General features: G+C 41.4%; 1 protein-coding gene across 1 annotated transcript in view; it reads right to left on the bottom strand.

Moving 5' to 3' along the window:
• Positions 1 to 22,226, bottom strand: part of BACH2 (BTB domain and CNC homolog 2) — a 154,339-nt gene that overhangs the window by 100,652 nt on the left and 31,461 nt on the right. Inside the window, exon 2 of the mRNA XM_026060821.1 lies at positions 8,047 to 8,155. The gene's annotated coding sequence lies outside the window, so the exon portion shown is untranslated. The remainder of the gene's footprint in view (positions 1 to 8,046; positions 8,156 to 22,226) is intronic.

Here is a 22,226-nt window from a genome sequence, read left to right as displayed (position 1 = left end):
CCTTCCAATATATCTAGGGAATCTTTCATATTTTTCTGAATGATACTTTCAAGTACTTTGATGATTGTAGAAAGAAATGGATAGACATGCTCCCAAAATTTGAGGAGACATACCGTTTTGTGACAGATCTGTGAAGAGTTGCACGTAGTCAGTACTGGTATTACCTATTAGACCTAGACCAATACAATTTTTTTATTGTGGCTTTTACAAACTCTTTGAAGTTTTGTTGTTCCAAGGTACAAGGGTGGCAATACTAAGATGGAGGCAGCAGTGAAAAACTGAATGGGAATTAAGGCCACTTTGTAATCTCAAGCAAGCAAGTGAAAGAATCACTTTTGGTTTCATGAGAGCACTGTCAACACTAACAAAATGTTTGCAGTCTGGCACTGCATACCAGTAGGCAGTGTACTAACATACATTAGTGTTTTACCACAGGCTAAGTGGGCAAAATTTGAAGTGACTATTTGTGTCTGTTATGATTGCCATTTAGTTCATTTTGCACCAACTCCCGAATGTCATGATGAAAAAAATATATATATAACAAAAGCATGGGAAACAAAGAAAAATATTCACCAATTCATAAAGAACACAGAAAGGAAACTAAAATAGCAACTACTATATTTTAAATGTCTATCTAGTTCTTCATATCATCTTAACTCAAAGAGAAAACTTGAACACTACATTTATTTTCTTCTTCAGTTTCATGCTATCTGAAAACAGAATTTTTGTATCAGTATTATTCCCATCACAGTTAAGTCCCATCACCCAAAGAAGTAGTAAGAATCAATGTGCATTTATCCAGGCTCAAAGTCGATTCYGTAACTGGAAGAAAGAAAGAACTCTTTTGGAGAGCCTTCTTCACTACTCTTAAATTATGGGTGAACCAGCTTCTAGGGTCTGAGGCATGATCCACACTCACAWCTTATTCCTGTAATAAAAACATGCTCTGCACCCAGTAATTATAGTTTAACTTTTGCCATGTAAAAGAGCCACTCTTTCCAATTCTCATGGCTTTTGGAGATTTGTTTTGTTTTTAACTCATACCACAAAATCTGCCCATTCTGCTTCGTTTATCCTATTTTGTTATTCTTTGTAGCCCTAGCAGTTGTTTAAAATCATGTGAAAAATAGGCAGTTGCATAGAGAAGGACTAGTACAGCAAATGCTGTGTAACAAATTTGTACAACAAATCAGTGCTGTACAAATCAGTGTTATTCTATATTTTATTGTTTGTGACATCAGTGTGCCAGAACCAGGACAATCAATTACTGTGGGTCTGAGAGTCCATTTTTCCTCTCCAGTTTGCAACAGGATAATACTCAGAAAAAATAATTCAGAAAAGAAGCATGGCGGTAGGTAAGAACTAGTAACTTAAGATCATGTTTGGATTAAGGATTGTGCTTTGGGGCACATCTCTAGGAAGTAAGATCAACAAAGTTTGCGCTCTCAGTTCAGTCAAGGATACTTCCCACACTATCTGTTCAGCAGTCATCCCAAATTACTCACTACCTGTGCGTGTGTCTTGGTGTCACTGAAAGTCTCTTCTTTTTCCTGAAGCTCTGCAAGCTAAAAGCTTAATCTAATGCTTTCCCATGAGTTCATAGTGGCTAATGAAAAACACATTAATGAATGCTTGGGCAAAAAGGTTCTCCACAGGTATAGCACACAATCATAAAAGCCAATGCAAGTTGGCCAGTGAATGCTTCTATGTAGAAATTGGCCTAATACAGCTTCCTACTTGGTAAATAGTAAGAGGAAATTCTAAATAAATGTTTTTTTTCCCATTTCTTCTACACTGGGTGAGGCAAGACAAAAGGATGCTTAGTGACTGAAATGATTTCAGATTTTGTTCTCTGTGCACAATCTAGTCTATAAAATTATAGGGCTTTTAATGTTATATACATTGTAGATTCTATAATCATCATCTTCATAATGAAACCAGACACAATTTACTTCCCTTTCCCCCATGCCGTCACCAGGAGGGCGCACTGAAATGAGAGAGTTAGTCATGTAAAACTGACTTAAGAATACTATGCAACATTTCAGTCACTTGGCTTGATCTCCATGCGAAATGGTGGCATTTAAAGCTGCTTCTGCCAGCTTTAACCAGAATGAAGAGGTCAAGCAGCAACATAACCAAAAATGTAAAGATTAGAAGACATGCAATTTAGCTTGTCTGCGGAAAAGGCAGAAAACAATCGCTGGGTGTTTCTACAATTCCTTTTGCTCCAGGCACGAGCAGATTTTATTGAACTGTAATCCTAGATAAGTATATTGAATCTTACAACTGAAGTCAATTACACTGTGTTAAATAGCAGGCTTCCCGATTTGCAGGAGGAAAATTACGTCTTGGGTATAAAACTAAATTAGTTCAATAACTAGTTACTTCTAGCTTGGGTGTGGTGTTGAAACAGCAATGGACAACTAAGCTGTTGCAGCATTTTCAGGCAGCAGTACCATAAAGCTGTAAGCAGACTAAATTCTCATGTTTACTAGAAATCCTTGTACTTCTGCAGTTGGGAAGACTGGTAACCATTGAAGGCAGAGAGGGTACACCAGTGGCAGCAGTGCCACGTCTCAAACASCCATGTTTTCTCATGACAAGGGACTCTGAACTAACCAATTTTAGAACAGATGACACACAATCCCGTAATTGAAAATCCTCATACTTAGAGGTTTGGATTAGATGCAGCAGCCAACTCTGAGCTGCACTACTTCCCTCCAAGCAAGAAGCAGGTTCTTTATTCATCTAAAATGGGAGCAACTCGCCTGAAATCAATGGAACCACTCCAGGTCCATCAAGGCTTTTTACAACCTCATGGTGCAACCTGTGGCTCAAGAGGGCTCTAAATCACAGATCTGCCAGTGCATCCTCCCAGTGTCTGGCACTGTCCCCATGTGCCTGCTGCCTTTGCACAGATGTCTGTTCCTGGCTGTGGTTGGAGGCTGGGCTGATGGACCTTTGGTCTGACCCAGGGCACCTGGGTTCAGAATTTAGGCTACTATGTACTGTCTTTAACTTGGGTCCAAATGTGAAAATAAAACAAAACAAAACTCCGCTTCATGAATGAAGAGAAAGGGACTACAGGGTGCAGTGAAATTGTGAGGGGAAAAAAGACAGGAATGCAACTTGAGAGAGTTACTGGAGTAAAGCCAATCCACCCAAGACAAAGACTGACTGCAGTTCAGAAATAAGCAGAGGAGGGAGAACCAGGGAGGTGAATGGAACAGGACACCTTGCACTACTGCTGTATCGTACATGATACAAGTAATGAGGAAGAAAAAACTTCTCAGGGAAGGGCCAGGATAGAGAGAAGCAGGGGTAGAAAGAGGTCTGAGTGAGTAGGGATCTCCAAAGACAGCAGAGGAAGCATTTATGTGGTCACAGGAAGAGGACAGAAATATGTCAGGGATGGGAGGATACACAGGTTCCAGTGAGGAGGATCTCTTATCAACCCAGCAACTTGGAGAAAGTTGAGGGTCAGGTCAAAGAAAGGTTTGTGAAAACAAAGACAAAAACAGGGAAGGCAGTAAGAAGGTGGGAGGACAGGAAATAGAAAGAACGGTTGTAGCAGAATCAAAGATAAAACAAAAGTGGCCCTGGTCTGAATGTGAACCTGCTTGTACTTTCAAGACCTTGTCGGTGGCTGGAGAAGAGCATTACTAATGTTTGGAGACGAAAAAGAGGCTATAGGCCTCCGCACCCTTTTCCCAGAGAAAAAGAATGCCAGTAAATGGTGAGAAAAGTTTGACTGTCAACCCATGTAAGGTAAAAGGACACATCAAAAGGCATGTGACTTGTCATTTCTGATTCCTTACTCAGAATTAGCATCAGCACTGTGTGAGATTCATATCAAAATCTCTTAAATGAATATTTGCCTATCAGAGGCTGAGTGGAGGAGCAGAGAAACTAGAGGCCAGCTGACCCATTTAGTTCCAGTGCCTGGCTATCCAGAAACCTTCAGCAGGTGTAGCAACACTGTGCCAATGCACACCTTGCCAGGAGGCCTGGAAGGTAACGGCTGGCTCACTCTTATATCCTTCCTCAATTGCTAGGGTCACCTTTGATAACTCTTGAACAGGCTCATGTTTTCTTCAGTTTCTTTCCTATGAAAAGGCACAACCATATTTAAATGTCAAGACCTCTCTGTATAATTCAGGAGATGACAGAAGCTGTATTTTTGATCCAGTTGGGTTTGTGTGGGTCGTGTGTGTCAAGCAGATATGAATGACTCAAAGCTATCAGGAGACAGACAGTAAGAAGAAAGGTGAGAGACAGAGAATATTCCAAATGCCTACCACAAGGGCAGCCAAACTCCATGAAAACCAGATCTGAAAGACTCAAAAAACCAACCCCCCTCAACTTTCTAGATCGTTTCCTCTACTCCCAGAGCACCGAAACGCAAGCAGCATGGGTGACTAACTCTGCAAGGAAACTCATCCCTCTCACTCTAGCTCCTAGAGGGGCTCTGCACATAATAACATCCAAGTCTTTCGGAAGCATCAGTAGATTTCACCTTCACAACACCCCCTTGGAAGGACTATGATCTCCATTTAAAAAATGAGGAAGTCAGTCATGGGGCAGATTAAGTAGCTTGCCCAAGAACACACAGGAAACCTATGACTGAGTGGGGAAACTGAACCCCGACCACGAGTTCCAGTTGAGTACCCAGTCCAAACTAGGTGTCCGACAGATCAGCTTTTCTACCGGGGCTTTGAAATTTAAGGGTTTTGTGCGTTTTTAAATGAATGTGGTTCTTTCATTTGTCTAGCCACTACGTTTCATTTCACTCACACTTCTGCTTTGTGGAAGCTTTTTATTCTGGTTCTTTTATATTGTTGGCTTAAAAAAAACCAACAGATGAATATCAAACAGAATTTAACCTTCACTATTTGGTCTTCTCCCCTGCCAACATTAACCTCTCTCTAGCTCTAAGTGTTAAGTGTCCTTCCTTTGTACACTCTGTACTCATAATCATGGCTTCATCAAAATAGGTCAGTAGTATCTAGAAGGAGATTTCTTATTCACAGTTTCAAAGAATTACAGCAAATGCTTATACAAACAACAATGTTCTGAGGCAACAGAACAGAWCAGGTGGGAAAACAAGAGAAAGAAGATACACAAAAAAGGTCCTAAGTAAATGTTCCAATATTGCTATGCAATACATCAAAACGAGCAATCAGCTAAAGAAAAACTACTGGAAAGCCATTGCATTGAAGTGCCTGGAATGATTTGCTGGCTTGGCTAATTGAACCACTGTGCAGATGTGACCAATGTACTCTCAGTCAGAGTACTGCAGCACTAAGGTAAAAACACGTTTTTATGGGTAAAAACACAGTGTCTCTATTATCATCATGATAGTGTTTTAATTGATATTTGAAAATGTCTTCACATCTTTTAGTGAATGGCACATAACACATTTCTAACACAAAATTCTGTAGTATTACTTTAGCTGCAACAAGATGCAGCAAGTTAAACTGTTATTTCATGAAATAATTCACACTGGCTGAATCCTTTACAAAAAGGGATTTGAGAGGGAAAAAAAAGTAGTTAATTTTCACCTGTGTGTAATAGCTAACACGGTAAAAAGAAAAAACTTTGGACATTTCTAAGAAAATACTGCAAAACCACAAACTTTTTGAAAGTGGCCAAAATGCTATTTTCAGCTTATTTGGATGTAGCCCAAACTATCCACAGCTAACCAAGGTGCATCAAAAGAATGCAATCATTCCACTTCAACCACAGGCTTTCATCAGCTTTTGCCACTGTGCATCCATGGCTGTCAAGCCCTACAAAATAATTTGAAACTTTCATGCTAAAAGCAGCTAAGCAGCTGCAAAAATAACCCTCTAAAAATATTTAAAACTTAGTCCCACTCAGCAACTGAAAAAACAATTACTGATTGAAAAATTCAGTGTTTGATATTACTTAATAGTTGGGGAAAAGCTATTCGTGAATCATAATTAACATTTACTTAACTATTTAAAAACAGGTATCTACTGTTTGAGACTTCATAGAGATCCAATATGTGGCCTCCTGGCACCATTACAAAGACTAATATAGTTAAATTCAAATGACAGGAGGCAGAAAGCCACACTGGAGTAGTGAATCCTTTGAGAGATTGGTGTAACTGAGATTGCACAACTGCTTCAGTAGTATGCACACCGGAACACAACGTCTGAACCTGGTCTAGGAAACAAGCTGTGATTTCTTCAGYGCAAATTAAATGCACAACTTCAGCACCTGGTGCCACAGTGATTAAAACATCATAACATAATGAAACAACATATTGCTATGGGCAATAAAACCAAAAGTTCTCCTTGAAATATCTCTAATGGTTATGGACAACAACAATGGAAGTGCCACCGAGGGCACAAGGTCGGAGCGAGGCTTCCTGCTGGTAGGTGCTGCATCACTATGCATGATAAGACCAGAAGCACTTGTGACCCCACAGGTAGCCAGGCATCTGCCTCCCGCAGTGAAAACAATGAGTTTGCACCCGGACTTATATTCTAGGAGACTGACCACTTACAGGCAGGATGCCAAAAATAAAAATTTTGTTTTGTTCTAAATGCACTTTTCCCCAAGCAGTCGCCTCACTCATTCTCTGTCCAGGTGCCAGAGCTGAGGTCCCACCACTGATAGCAAGTGGGTCCTTTTTTTCATCTTATTCCCATCCAGCCATGGAGAATCAAGCTGAGTGCTACACTGGCCTGGCAGGCATAGAGCAATGATAAAATGGCAGTTGGCACACAATACCTGGCAGACAACGGCAGAACTGAGGACAAGGATTTTTGTCAAGCACAACCTCACCTGGAGAGTGATCCAGGTGTGTCAGTTGACCACGCAGAACAAAAATCCACAAACAAGAAGCCTATTCCAAAGAAACAATTCAATTATTTTACCGCCTGGGGATGAAGGACTGAGTGTTGGGATTAGCACTTTTTTTTCCTCCCATCTAGCTTATATACTGCAAACGTAACCTATAGGGAGTACTTTGCAAGGTGCTGAGCAGTGTGAGCAACCAGTAAAAGACACAAACATGTGCTTAACTTTAAGTGACATGAGTCCTAAGTCACTAACCCTCTTGCCCTCTTTCTCTGAAGGGACCATGTTGTCAGAGGCCATTTGGAGGGAAAGGCACTTAAGTCATAAATATTTCTCATGTCAGGATAACCCGCATCATCAGCAGCAGAAAAATGAGGGCAATATAAAAAGAAATAAAGTATTTGTAAAATTTTAGGCCACAAATATCCCCAAATGGATTATACTTTCAAAAGTGACTGTATAAATGGCATTATGAGGTTTTCTTGGTGCACTTCTCAAAGTTTTCTAGGATGATGACGTTCATTTTTAAGAACAAACATGTTTTCAATGCCATACTTAATGCAAATGGCTCTTAACCTGTGACAGGGTCTTTTTCATTCACATATACTCATCACAGACAGATCCAGACCAAATCAACGTTGTTCACAGCCTATTAAGGTTCCCTCGCCATACACACAGCGTGTCAGAATAGACAAACCAGTGCTCTTTTCTGACTAGTTAGGTTAACCATGGCAGATATCCATGGAGTATTTCAAATCAAGGTAGGCAGATCACAATTCATGGCCCAGAATGTCTGCATGAAGCACTTGCACTAGCAAGGCTTTCCCAGCATAGCTAAAATGCAGGCAGGGATGAACACTAAACGCATGTTTCTGAAAAACCATATAGGCCACAGAGTGAAAAACTGCACTGGCAAATGACAAAATAGATCAATATTTATTCTGCCAAATTTCTTGCTAGACTTATATGTAGCTGCCTAATCTTAGAAGTGTTTAGCTACTGCACCATGGAGTTTTAGAACAAGCCAGCAAGAAGACAGGGCTCTAAAGGGCTTTAGCTAAATGTTTTAGATGCAGGAGTGTTCATATCCTCATGTGCATTGCTACTGCGGATTAAACGTGACAGCAAAACTATAAAATTGTAGGGAGCAATCAAAACATCCCCAAATCCCCCCAAACAAAAGAAATCATTTCATGTTGCTTTTGTAAAAATACTTACTTACAACACAGTCCTGGAAATGATTTCCAAGCAAGCCAACTGCTGCTTTAGACAGTTTACTGGATGGCGTGGCTCAGCTCTTTCACATAAGAAGCACCTACAGTTATATCTAGAAAAGGAAATAAAACCAAAATCTTTTGTGAGCAAATACGCAAATAAAGTTGTCTTTCTTTTTTAAATCATAATCAGGTCAAAACTAGCTTTAGTAGGACTGTATAAAGTTCTCATGCCAAGCTTAAAGTGTGCTGTCCATTTACAGGAACAAGCTCCAAATCACAATCCAAGCTTACCTAGGCAGCTGAAGCTGAGAGCGCCTATGCTTGAGAAAAAAAACATGCTGACTGTATCAAAGCAGCAAACAAACTAGCACAGCTGTTTTTTTAAATCTAATTCTACTTAAAGAATTCTCAGGAAACACAAGATGAAATACTGGCTTTAGTGTCAAAAATCTAGGTGATTTCAGTAAGGCCAAGAATTCCAGGCACTAAGTTCTTTTTCTCTCTTGAGTGGGTGTTCACTTGCAAGTTTTAGACATGTTAGCAATTCAATGACTGAACGAATTAATGTTCAACTTAACAGTCATTGTTAGGTTGGGAGGTTATTACTGCTTGTTCCGTTAAAGTGACAGATTAAAATAGGTTTGTATCTGAAAAGTTGTTTTCTACAGTATATACTCCCCAGCTTTTCATACTGAATCATTTTCTTCCATCACATCAACTCCTATTGTACGAACCATCACTGCGAGCCCTACCACAACAGCTGGGATAGGCAAGGAGAAAAAACAGCACAGGGGCAGGCAAAAAAGAGAGAGAGCACAGGCCCCATCATTTGGGCTGCTGTCTGTTTTTTTTAAAGCATTTTAGGTCCTTTATGCAAGACTTTGCAACAAAGGAGCACGCTTGCACTTGCAGGACAAATTCTGCTTTTAAAGCAAGCAAACAGAGGTAAAATCCAAGCTCCCAGAAGTGCAGAAGGGCTCTCATTCATCTAGCCATCAGCCTAACAAACCTGTTCACTGTCAAGCACTTTCTGGAGTGCAGGACTGAAGTTGCAATTTCTCAACCCCCTGCCTGGAGTACAGGTCCTTAACATTAATGGTGAAGCCAAGCCCTGAATTTCAAGGTTGGGCTGACTGGGTTGGAGGAGAAAAAAAATACCACTGCACACCTAATTTTTGCAGACTCAGATCCACTTTGTACTAGTAAACGAGCTTTCATCCTTCCCTTCTTTATTTTTTTTCTTTTAGGGTAGATAGCAAGCTGCTGACAACTCACACTGTACTAAGAACTGTTCACACTGCACAAAGTGTTTACCACTCACAACTGATGCTAAAAATTAATTTACAGCACCACTACAGAAAGCTTTGACAAATTGTCATGTGTTGACACAGTCATAAGTTGTTGGTTAAAAAAAGTAACACTTCCCTCTTCTGCCACCTCATGTTTGAGATCAGGGATGGGCACATTATGCAAAGTTTGAGGGTTTGTAAGCTTCACAAATGTTTGGGCTTCACAAAACAAGCTCGGTTGTGAAACTTTTTTCCTCTTACAGTTAGGCATGTGTTTATTGCCAAAAAGATTCCAACAAGAAAAAAATCCTTTTCCATCTACCAAGATCTACGTGTTGTGTGAAACAAGAAGAAAAGGCTGTAAAATAAATAACCTTGCATGACACTTTTTCTTCTCTGTGAACGATAACATCAGACCAGTGACAAATACCCTGTATCAACTATTCAGAGCTGCAGACACCACCCACCTACTGTAGAAGAAAAAAAATACAGCTCCAAGTAAGAGTTTTAATTGTTCTCAGCTGTCACTTGTTATCTTAAGTGAACGCATTTATTTCCCAATTCTTCTGTATAGCTCTATATGAAAAAAAAGCAGCAGTGTTCATCAGACAAGGTCCAAATTGATTTCTGTGTACTCAAGATAGCAACCATTAGTCAGCACTTGTGCCCACGGCAGCTCTTAAATAACTCCTCCTCTTCTTGTTCAAGGCAGGATAAATAATCTGTCTTGTTTACGCATTAGATTCAGTAATGGGCAAAGTGGTGGTTTTGCCTGAAATGAGCAGTGTTTCAGTAGGTAACATGCTAATTAAAATTGTGAGCTGCACACTAGAATAAATCAAGGCTAAGACATAAGGCTAAGGCTGGGGAGACTCAATCAACAGAAAATAAATAATGCATCTATCTGGCCAAGGTGTAAACACCTGTATCTTTAAATTTTACCGAACTGCTCTGCACTTCTGTAGAGATGCCCACCAGGGCCTTTCACCTGGCAACCAAACCACGCCGCTACACTGCAGTGTCTGTAACATCAGGACACGAGGACAGCGAATGGAGGAGAGAAGAAAAGAGTCAAGCTGGGCCCTTCACAAGGCAAAACGCCAAATGCAAGGACTAGTTTAGGGAGGGAGTACATTACTGTGAAATGAGTATTCTCAGCCACTGGAGCAAGGAGCACTTGCAAGCCACTGTTTTGTTTTGCACCAGTAGTCTGGACTGCAAGTGCTCAGTTACCCTTTACTAAGGTCAACCACCCCTTGGAGCACACACTGCTTACAAGTGCAGAGGAACTTCGTTCAGCAAATCAACTTTGCAATATAAGGAATTCATTCTTTTTTTCCTTTTTTTCCCCAGCATTTGTACAAAGAAGAGATGCTGTGAGTGGTTCCTAAGTCACGAAGAGATGCAACTTGGTATCTTTGCAGAAGCAATCCACTCACCCTAGCCTGTGCCTACATTGGGGGAATCAATGATCCATGTAATTTCTCTACAAAACCCAGGACATATGATTGCACCTCAAAAGAGTTCCTGCAAAGCATTAAGGGGGATGAAATTTCATATGGATGCTTCACTTGTTCACACCTCACTCACCTTTTCTGAACTTCTTCCTGTTAAAATGCAGAACTCTAACACCACACTGCTCATCTGGCTTGCTTTGCACCAGAACAGAATGGTGTGCAAACTTGTTTGTGACAGCTTGACTTTATGTCAGCATTGAACTAAATACTGTTTTTTTTTGCAATAGATGGATATGGAGAATTGATCAGCATACGTGGAGCCACTCCTGCTTGCAGACAAGCACCATATGTCCTCGTACCAAATTTCTCCATCATCTGAGATGTTATTCTGACAAATGACATTGATTACTCTTTTAGGTCTAATGGAAGCAGAGACGCTGAGGATTACACATTCACATACAATCAAGATGGACATTATCTTGTGCTGCTGACTGAAATGATATCATCCATGCTTAATTAGTTTAGATTGCTGTGCATTTAGAAAAGCAATCAAGTAGAAACTCCTACCTCCCCCTTCCTAAGTAGCAAAAAGTTAGAAGTATTTTCAGTGCATCACATGAAATGCACTATGTCACTGGATTCAGTCCAAGAGTCAATGAGGTTGAAATAAAGATGATCCAACTCTTAGCTCAAAAACAGCAGCTGTGCAACTACCTCCTCTTTTACCCAGAGGGTAACACTAATTTTCCTCCAGACTAGAGGAAAACTGATAAAATCTAAGTTCTATTGTAAGTTATCTCCAGTGCCCAAATACGATCTCTCGCACGCATTTTTGTTCCTTTGCTGTATGGAAGGAAATATAAATAGCTTAAACTCACTGAGTTCTTATTTTGGGACAGAAAAAGCCCAAGACATCCCCACTAACCTGGTGAACAGCACTAATTTGGAAAAAAGATGGAACTGTTCACATACTTTTTGGGGAAAAAAAGTGTCCATTTCCATTAAAAAGCATTCACTTGTGACAAGTTTCTTCCTGACAGATCCAGCTCGCGAATATGAAGAAGCCACCTGCAAGCAAAAGGGCCTTTCTTGCCCACGTCCCTTGCCTGAGCTCTTGCCTGCGCTCTTGCCTGCTCTAACCAACGGTCTATCCTTGATTATCCTTGTTTCTGCAGGGCGAGGGAAAAGCTCTCCCCGACCTTCTGAAGTGCAGGAAGGCCGAGAGGACTTCAACAACTGAGAAATGGAGACCAAGTCAGTTCTGTGGCCTTCCTATATCAGATCACACTGCTCTGACTCTCAGGTATCGGCAAGGAGAGGATGGCAGAGGCTTAGCCGATCCCGCAGTGAGCCCCTCTCTCGCTGCTGTGTGCATGGCCATAAAGGAGACGCTCGCTCCAGCAAACCCTCACCAAGATTTCCCATGCAAAAAGGGAACATATGAATTTATCCTGCTGTCTTGATGATGCAGCTATGTAACTGAAGAGATAAAGTATAATATACTGAGAAATGCATTGGGTAGCAACTGCCTGCATGTGGTGCAGAATGTGTGAAACAGATGTTCCTTAACTAGAAAAAAAAAGTGGTGTTGCAGCTTTTTTGTTCCCTGGGCACCACTTTTCCAACCAGAGAGGGCAGAGTTACTGCTCTGCAGTAACCCAAATACTTCAGATTTGCTGGGGTTTATGAAAGTCTCTCCTCTCCCAAGGCAAGTGACATCAGTGACTAACACAAACGTGGGTAATTTTCCTGTCTGTATTTTACGTTCATCTTCGTACTGCTGCAAAGGTCACAGCGTCATATCTCTTACACTGAGGTCTGCCGCCCACCAGCAAACAGGGAAGCAGCTTATCTGGATGGCCTCACAGGACCTCCTGCTAGCATTCGGGGGAGCAGGGAAAAAACCCTGTAGCTTCCAGCTGAGTGGGGGATTCAAAAATAGTTCAATTTCTGAAACCTTACGAAGGGACTCAGATGTTCAAACTACCTGGGACTGAAAAGATCTGAATCTGCACCGGCTTGCTTAGCAAAGCCCAGGCCTAAAGAAATCCTTCCCTTTCTGACTCTCCCATCCCCTCCCCGGAACAGGGGAGGGAGTTATGGGAAGTGAGAGTGCTGCAAGCATGAAACGGTGGGAAAAGGGACAAGATCTTTGTTCGTGCCTCCGTGGAGTGCACCTTGCACTTCCATTCCTTCAAAGTAGAAGGAACTTAGTGGCTATGTGAAGAGGTTAATCACTTGAAAGCCAACATCTCCGTTTCCCCCTTTGCGGGCTCCATCAAAAAAGGAAGTGCAAGAATGCCTCTGTAGGCAAACTGAGAACTGCCTTCCCTCCCTGGCACACAAACGGACTCACACACATGCACATGGGCATCCTTTCCCTTTGCTTTACAATTGAAGCCTTTTTCTAACTGCATACATTAATATATTTTTCACAACTTTGTTAGCATTACATCTGTTGCATGCTGTCTAACAGTCGATGCCAGCATTATTTATAGCAATAACTATGAAGCAAAACATGTACTTAATTGAAATAGGACTCTTTTCTTCCTGAACTACTTATAGCCATTTTTGGTCAAATAAATCATCTAGTTTTTTCCTCAACTTGTGTCTGCTGTGGTCAAACTTTTGCCAAAGCTAAAAGCATTTTGGTTAAGAAAATTCAAATGAATATATTGCTATGGCTGCTTTCAAATCAAATCTCTACTTCTTGCTTGGACAATGTCATCCATTTTTGATTTTAATGCAACGCTCACCAACAAATGAACTTAAGGATTCAATTAAATGGCAAAGCACAACTGAAGGCTCTGGTGGTATCTATCACACAGCAAAAATCACTCTGTATAGAGCGCTTGCATAAATGAGCATAGAATTCTCTAGATGTTTTTGGGCCACCTGATGCCAAAAAGATAACCAGGTAACTAAGAAAATCCAGAACTGTCAAACAGCTATGAGACTTTTGAGAAAAACATTTAAATCAGACCATTTTAGTGAGTACATAAAGGAATCCTCCCTACTACTTTGTGTGGCACTGACTTGCCTGTGCAACCTGGTTACAAGGCCAAGGAAAGAGCCAACTCTGCAGCTTTTCAGCAATCTGTCTCACCCACCAAAATACAGCACTGCAGCCAGAAGCCTTCCTTGACCCTTCAGTCCACAGCAACTTCCACGGCAGGAATCACTGCCGGAAAGGCACTAGCCAAGGAAGCTAGCAGTGTAAAATTCATCTTTTATCCCTGCTATAGAGACAACTCAATGAAAAGGAGACCATAAACTACCACCACATCCTCTGAGGTAGTTTTGTTTTATAGGGTGGTTCAAGGAGCAAAGGGGAGAGGCATGGGGGGGAAAATATTATAAACTGTTTGTCATGTCCCCCCAGATTACAAAAAACTCCCCACTTCAGGAATTGCTGGGCTGCAGTGAGGATGTTTTCAGAGTGCTATTTGTTCAGCAACACGGTTACTGATGTTGGCAATACAAACAGTGAAGTGGGTATATGCAAAAGTTGCATTCAGCACAAAGTGATGAAAGACCAGGACACACGGACCCTAAATTCATCCAGTTCCTGTCTTTCCAATGACTTCCCTCACCATCAGAAACACTTTGGTTTGGATTTTAGTCAAGTCTGGCTTAAAGCGCTCAACTTAGGCTGTCAAAAAAACCCAACCCTGCTGGAATGCCTTACTCATTACACAGCCTTGCAAAAATTATTAGCTACGTTATAAGGCATTTCCCTTTGGGGACCAGAAGGGGGGAAGAAAGGGGATGGAGAGTGACAGTTTGTGGTTTCTAATGCAGTAGCAAAAAAATAAATAAATAAGAGGAATACAGGATATAATGTGTTTACATTTGTCAAAACAAGTTTCCTGGAGACACTGAGGGTTCATGCTGCTGAGCTGTCAGTTCTACTAGGAACTGCTGCCTCATGCTATTGGGAGGTCAGTCACTGACCTACTTTCTGATAGAACTGAATTCATTTGCTACTTCTGTACACAAACCTTTTTTTTTTTTTTTTAAAGGGATACTCAACAAACCCATATAAAGCTGCCTGTTAAACCAACTTGGAGCTTCAACTGATGCTCTGCAAGGATACTACATATTCTGGCATAGGGCCCACTACACTTGGTCTGCTTATTCTTTTGGAAAAATCCACACAGAATATTTTTAATGACTTCATGCTGTAAATACATCCTTCCCTCCTGAACTCTTACATTACACTGACACTAAAATACTAGCTGTATAACCCATTACAGACAGTAACGGATGATAGTACGACAATAACCTATGCTTTGCCTAGGCTGCTTCTGAAATAGATGCCTACCACAACAGGATTAGCTCCCCAAATAGACAGACGCATGACATGAAATATTCACAGGAATAAAACACAGAGTTATTAATAGAAAACAAAATGGGTAGGATAGGGGAAACTTATAAATTATTCTAAACACCTATTGATCTGATCATGCCCTGTGCAGAGGCTCATAAAAAGCATCTGTGCCCACCAGGAGAGGACTGTAGGAGCACTTAAACTAAAGCATAATACTGAGAAGTCACAGAAATAACAGCAAAATAGGTGCCACCTACTTGCACTCATTCCTTAATAGCTACGTGCACGTAGATCTAATGTTATTAAACAAATTCTTCCATCAAATTACAACCATGATTCACAGTGTTCTCTCATAGAACTTCCAAATCCCTGGACCATTAGAAGATCAGAAATAAACTCCTGCAATTATCCTTAACAACAATGTAATTGAAAGCTTCACTGTTTGGATGGACATAACTTTCCAGCTTTCTCATGGGCAACAGCACCATTTTTCAGAAAGAGAAAAAGCTGCATATTGGTCAGTGAAAGCAGGGCCATTCTGCATTAAGGCTCTGGGCTAACATAGGGAAGATCAGAGCCCACCCACTAACGCCAGCCTCCGATTTCTTAGGCAACCTATTCTTACACATGGGCCACAATCCTCCATTTGCAAAGTGAGGATAACCATCTTCTCCAAGTGTGTGGCTTACTGAGTACCAAAATATTAAGGGTGAGACCTGTGCCTTACTTTGCATTCCCCAATGAAACAGTGGTGAAGGTAGTAATAACTACCATAATGCAAAACAACTACTAGTATCAAAACAGATTTATGTTCACTCTCGTTCTTGGACTTGACAAGGCTCATGCTGCCAAAGATAACTATGCCAAACCCAGCACTTCCAATTGCAAGTGCGTTTTTGTCAACCTTTTTAGCTTTCATCTGTGCATATTTACAAGACCCAAATCTGAAGTTCAAATAGATCCAGCAATTCACTCAAACCCACCAGGATTTGAAAACATTAGGGAAGCGTCAAGATGTCATCTAGCTTGTTCTGCCAAAAAGAGTACTTTATAGTTTCAGAGAGAAATAGACAAGGGAGCTATTTAACGAGACGGTGGCATATTGAAACACGGATAGGTAAGTAATTAATAGCTACCTTCTCTAAGTGAAAACTTTTCTGAGAGAAAAATCAGTTTATATGAAAAAATACAAGTCAATCGCTGCCATTTTGGGTGGATAAGAACTGTCACGCATGTTGGCATCTCTATCATCATGAAAGATTTTAGTCCTTTGAAGCAACTTATAAAGACCTTCACATAAAACAGCATGTGGGAAGCAAGGAACTAACATAAGGAGACACCAAAGAAATGTCAAAGTTGGTAACTAGAATTCTGATGAAAACATGTTATAAAGAATCCATGAAAAGGGGGGAGAACTTCTCCCACAAAAAGTTAAAGCTCAGCTAACAGGTTCATTTTAGTCCCATAGGAGCAAGAGTAATTATACGATTGCACAGATGCCATCGTTAGAATATATAACACTGGCCAAATAATGCCTATACATTGGTAGTCCAAAATATTTTCCAGTTAGAAAAGTGCAATACTCAACTACTAGCTCAGCACATTTGGAACCCTCTTAATACTCATGTGTGGGTTTCTTTACCAAATTTCTATACAGCTTCTAGTAGAACATACGGCCCCTTAAAATAAACAATACAGGAGAGAAGAAAAAAAGCCATGCTCCAGGAAGGAGGTAGTACAAATCCATTAATTAAGCATTTAATTCTTTTTCTCTTTCATGTCTGTCTTCACAGTTTAAAGTTTCTCTCGGCAATCAAGCAATTTTGGGATTCACTACTGTCATGCAAATCATGGCAGTACTTCAGCTAAAAAGACACTGTCAAACATAATGAAGTTTTGCTTCAGCTTGTACCCACACTGGTGCTGCGTACAGCATACACACGACTTCAGAGAGACTACCTGATGATGTAAGGTGGGATACAGGGTTTTAACTACACTGGTTTACAAGGACTGCAGACCAGTCATAGAGGCAAAGCCACTACTGAATCATGCAGATCATTTAAAGCACATGCCACAGAAACCATATCATGCTGTTGTATATTATGTACAAATAATACCTAATGGACTTTTGATACATATTAGAGAATTTTCGATCATTTCGTTTTATTTCCAACCTTCCAGTCACAAAGCAGAAGTCCATCTGCACATGCTTCACAGAGATACACACTATAAACATAGGAAAAACATTCAGACACTAAAAAGCATGTAATTATTAATAAAAATAATTTTATCACCAGCATAAAGGCTTACTACCCTGGTTTTATGCAGAGTTAGAAGCATGCAGTGTGATCCTTTTTATCCCCCAGAAAAATGGGGATATTCTCCCTTTCAGCTGTGTGTGATTCTATTTTCCAGCTCTTTTTAATCATAGCTTAAACATCCTCCTATTCCAGGGACACTGTTCCCTGTCCTTTGCCATGGAGTGCTGCGTACACAAGCACAAGGATGGACAGGGCAGAGAGATTTCACGTTTGGAAGGAGAAAGGATGTCTCTCTAATTTGTGTTTTTGTTTTTAACAGCTTGTTCTCACACTGATCCTACTGGAATTAGTGTTGGCAGAGACAGAATAGTAGGCAAGGATAAATGAGGTAGTCCATTATGCTTGAGGAACACTTCTCATAAGGCTTTGCAGTATATCAGAAAGTCATCAACACAAAGAACTGTGTATCTGTATCTGCTCACCCACATGAAGAATGCAGTGCTAATGTCCTTACTGTAAATTGCATTTGCAATGCACATTTGTCTGCCTCACCTGAATTATTCCTGCTTTATCCATCTCTCCTAAGCTTTAGCCTGGCTTTCCACATTCCTGAGCAGTTTGTGACAGTTGCCATTTGAAAAAAGTAAAGTAGGCTGCAAGCTCTCCGGGCAGGTTCTGTCATCGTGTGGTTATGGCACATATAGCACAACGGGGCCCTGACCTCCTCGGCCTCTGGGCATCACTGCAACATGAATGATGATAACCCGAACGTCAACAAAGTGCTCCTTTTCCCGTTCTGTAAACTACATTGGTCCAAAACTCCAGAGGGGCAAATATTCAGTCCTGGAACAATGACATGCTTTAGACTGAATGTCTCATGACCCAGAGCTCAAAACAGAAATTTATAGTACAAAAATTTCACGACATGAAAGTCTGTATCAAAAAAACAGAAAGTTGCACCGTCTAGAATCTCAGTTTCCAACCTCTATGAAGTCCAAACAGCTCAAATATAAATCTGTAACACTGCTCTCGGAGTAAAAACTATTTTAAACTACTTTTAGCAGCTACTAGGAGTCATAACTAGGTTCAATCTACAAATGCCAGTTGTAGGTTTTTTTGCGTCCATCTCAAAACTACTACTGACCAAGTGTTCAGATAGGACACAGGGCTGCTCTGCTATGGAAACTCTCATGCCTCTGTCATCCTTTAAACCTGGGCACGGGGTTCTTACTGCTCACAGAGCCCATCTTTACAGCTCCAAGGATGGATGATGAGTAACACCAATAAAATTTGGAATCTTAAAAGTTTCAAAAGTTTTCTTTCCATAAAATAAGTGTTAGACAGAAAACACATGATAATGAGCTGCAAAGTTTTTTTTACGGGCACTCACTTCAGATGACCCACATGACTCATCCACTTTGTCACTTAAGTTTCCAAACTCATGGTGATAAAAAAAGCTTTTACAATTGTACATAACCATGTAGCTTTTTTGCTTGATGTATAAAAACACCTAGTGTATTTTTCGCTTTATGTATAAAAGCAGCCAGTGTATTTTTTCATGTCTCAACAAAAATAAACATCTCATCGCAAGCATATGGACTACGATAGCCATTTACTAATGCCTGAAAAGCTACCATTTTCTGTTCCTAGCCACTTCTGAGCTGCTTTTTACCTTTGTCATCAGGCTCCCTGAAACACCCAACCAGTTTTCAGTTTTCCAGGTAGAGCCCTTCACAAATGCCCGCCTATCCAGAATTTAGCACAATTTGCCATTTACAAGAGCTTCCTTCCTTTGCGTCCCAAGACAGCACAAAGCTCCCATCCCAGGTCCCCACTGGCAAGGCACAAATCAGGAGGGAAAGATTAAGGTTTATGACAACACAGCACAGACTGGAATGCGTTAAACTAAATACATAAGGAAAGACCTGCCATAGCTAAATTTCATTTTTCCAGCGCGCACCACAGGAACGTATACATCATCAGAAGAGGTTAGTGTAGGTTCCAGGCTATACTAGAGCGGAGGGAGAGGGAGAGGTCAAGCAACGAAACTTGAAAAAAACAAAAAGCAGGAAAACTTTACGTGAAGATGGCACTACAGAACCGCAGAAAGAGGCGCGGGATTTTTTGCAGCCACAGCAAGGCCTTCAGGGACAGCAACACGCCGGGGAAGTGATGGGGGTGGGAAGGGATATTGTTTAAACAGCATTGCTGGCGGAGCACAAGGTCAGTCAAACGAGGGCATGTCACTCCTAGAGAAAACTCTGCCTGAATTAACTTGATGGGCAAGAATGATCGTCCTTACAGAAAAAGTGCAATGCAGAGGCGTTGGTCAACTTAAATAACCCAGGACTCAGGTTATGGAAGAAGCAAACCCCAAGAAACAAGGACCTTCCTGACAACTTGGATGCACATAAACTGCAGCACCTGAAATATATAACTAGAGTGACAAAATATTTGAAAATATATATTTTTTTGCTTACTAAGACAACAACAAACTGAACACTGAGGCTGTATTTTTGGGGGAGATGGCTCAAACTATCATTAGACAGGAAAATGAAATGTGTATGCACACAGATGTCCCAACATGCAGGAAGAGCAGAGAACTGGAGAAAGTGCTCTCTGACATCTAAGGCTTCTAAGGAAGGCCTGTTTTAAATAAGGGCAGGAATAAATACACCAGGCTACACTGAAAAATTAAAAAAGCAGGCAAGAAGCCAGTAGCTAGGCATGGATGTTTCAGGTGTAACAGCTGCATGAACTTACTTCCCTCAGCTTCTCTTCCAGTGGATTTTTCAGGTATTATTCCCTTTTGTCTGGTTCCCCCCCCTACAAACACACTATACTTCTTCCGCCAGCTTTTTCATACGGCTTCCTATCTCACTTTTCACAGATCCTCTCTTGGAAGCACGACTGAACCCATAAATTCATTTCTACATATCTGTAACAAAAATAGTTTTCCTAAAAGCTATTCTTCTTCTCTATCAATGGTGACACAAATGATATAGGATCATTGGCAATTCAGGGGTCTTGCCACTACTTTAAACACCAGCCAAGACAGAGAGCAATGCTGCCTTACACGGGAAAGAGSAATGTGGAACAATTTTTTATATAGAGCTGGTATTCTTGGGATCATTTCTATTTGTGAAGAATTGAAAGCAGAAGAAATAACCTCAAAGCTCTTGTTGCATAGACCAACTAATATTTTTTAAAATAGAACATGATTATCACCTCCCTCCAGAAAGAACTCAGAGTCCATTAACGAGGGAACAGATCTAATTTATTATGATCACTGCTCAGCTTGTAGTAGTCAAAAGAAGAGGACAGTATCCACACAAAGTATAATTTCAGCCTCCTTTGAAAAGAAAATTTATATAAATAGGACATACAGGATTAGGATGTTTCCAATGTTAGGTTATGGTTGCGCACTGCTGTTAGCAAAGAAACCAAAGTGGTGGGGCAAAGAGCTGCATTAAATTGCAGGCACAACGCACCTTGACAGTGGTGCAGCTACTGATGCACTGCGGCTCCGGCTCACCATGGCACCTGCATTTGGCTCACCGTTTGACCCCGCTCTGCCTGTCCGTGCCCCTGCCTACTGCCGTGTCCGCAGTCATGGCTGCACCTTGGAGGCTTTGCAGTCATGCAGGGAACAGCACATGCCAGAGCCGGCGGGCCCCAGCTTCGGATGTGGCAAGGTGAGAGTCCTGGTATACGCTGCGTGCATGTCTAGACACATGCACATTTTTCCTTAGCCCTTCCTGGATGTAAAGAAATCCTTGGTAACGTGACCAAAGCAAGCAGTGCTTGGCAGGATTTTGAGGCAATGCRAGAGTACTAGAGGTGTGAAGGACCCCGTTCATCTCTCAGTCTCCAAATTTTCCATAGTCCCAAGCCAAGTGCAAAGCAGAAGCCTCACGGCTTACACTTCGGGCACCCTGCACAAGCAACTGCCATGCAAGCACTGTCAGGACAGGACAACGGTGATTTGCGTGGAGGTACATCTCCTTTGAGCTCAGTTTTACTTGGCTCTTTGTGGCAGAGAAATTGAATGCTGGCAACCAGTGGGCTAACACAGGCTCAGCAAACTCTAGGCAAGAAGACGAGGGAGAAAGAGCCAAGCTTTGAGCGATGAAGAGAGGACACCAGCGTGGTGGAGGAAGGGTGACGGGGAAAGCATAAAGGACAACAGGAACCACAGAAAACGCACTGACGGGAGCAAAGAGATAGCAGAGAGACTGGTATAAAAAAAAAAAAAGCAAAAGGAGGGAGGCCCGGCAGACAGCAGCAGCACTTGTGGAGGAAGCTCACTTGCACTGTACGGTGTTCGTACAACGGAGGCAGGGAAGCCAGAGCAGAGGTCGGGACTGGACCCTGAAGGGACTGGCCCTCCGCAGCCAGTGCCTCTGGTTGCCTCCAGGAGAGCCCGTGAGCTTTTCTAAGCCCTACTCCTCCCTTTGCATCCAGCAGAAGGATGTTGTGCTTGCAGCCACGCTCGGTGCCGCTGCTACCAAGGTGACAGGCAGCAGCTCCTGATGTGTGCGGAGACGGCCATAATTCTTGACAAGCGTGTCAAAGTGAGTTGCTGTGATTTTCGTTAACATTTGTGTATTTAGCAAAGCTACTACTATTTTTATTTAAATTAAGCACTGTGTGTGTATATGTGTGTCTCTGTGAGGGGGAGGGAGAGAGAATAGAGACTGAATTGAAAGTTCAGCTTCTTTCAAATGAATTTCTTAGTAGATTCATCATCATTTTCTGACAGAAAAATCTTTCCACGGAGAATTATTTCCACCAGAAAAAAGGAGAGCAACAAATTGCTGAATACAATTTGTGCCTTAAATAAT

This window comes from Apteryx rowi, unplaced genomic scaffold, assembly GCF_003343035.1.
Source record: "Apteryx rowi isolate R43461 unplaced genomic scaffold, aptRow1 scaffold_171, whole genome shotgun sequence".
Classification (NCBI taxonomy): Eukaryota; Metazoa; Chordata; class Aves; order Apterygiformes; family Apterygidae; genus Apteryx; species Apteryx rowi.
Note: the sequence above shows the minus strand (reverse complement) of the source record. Positions and strands in the feature narration are given on the sequence as shown.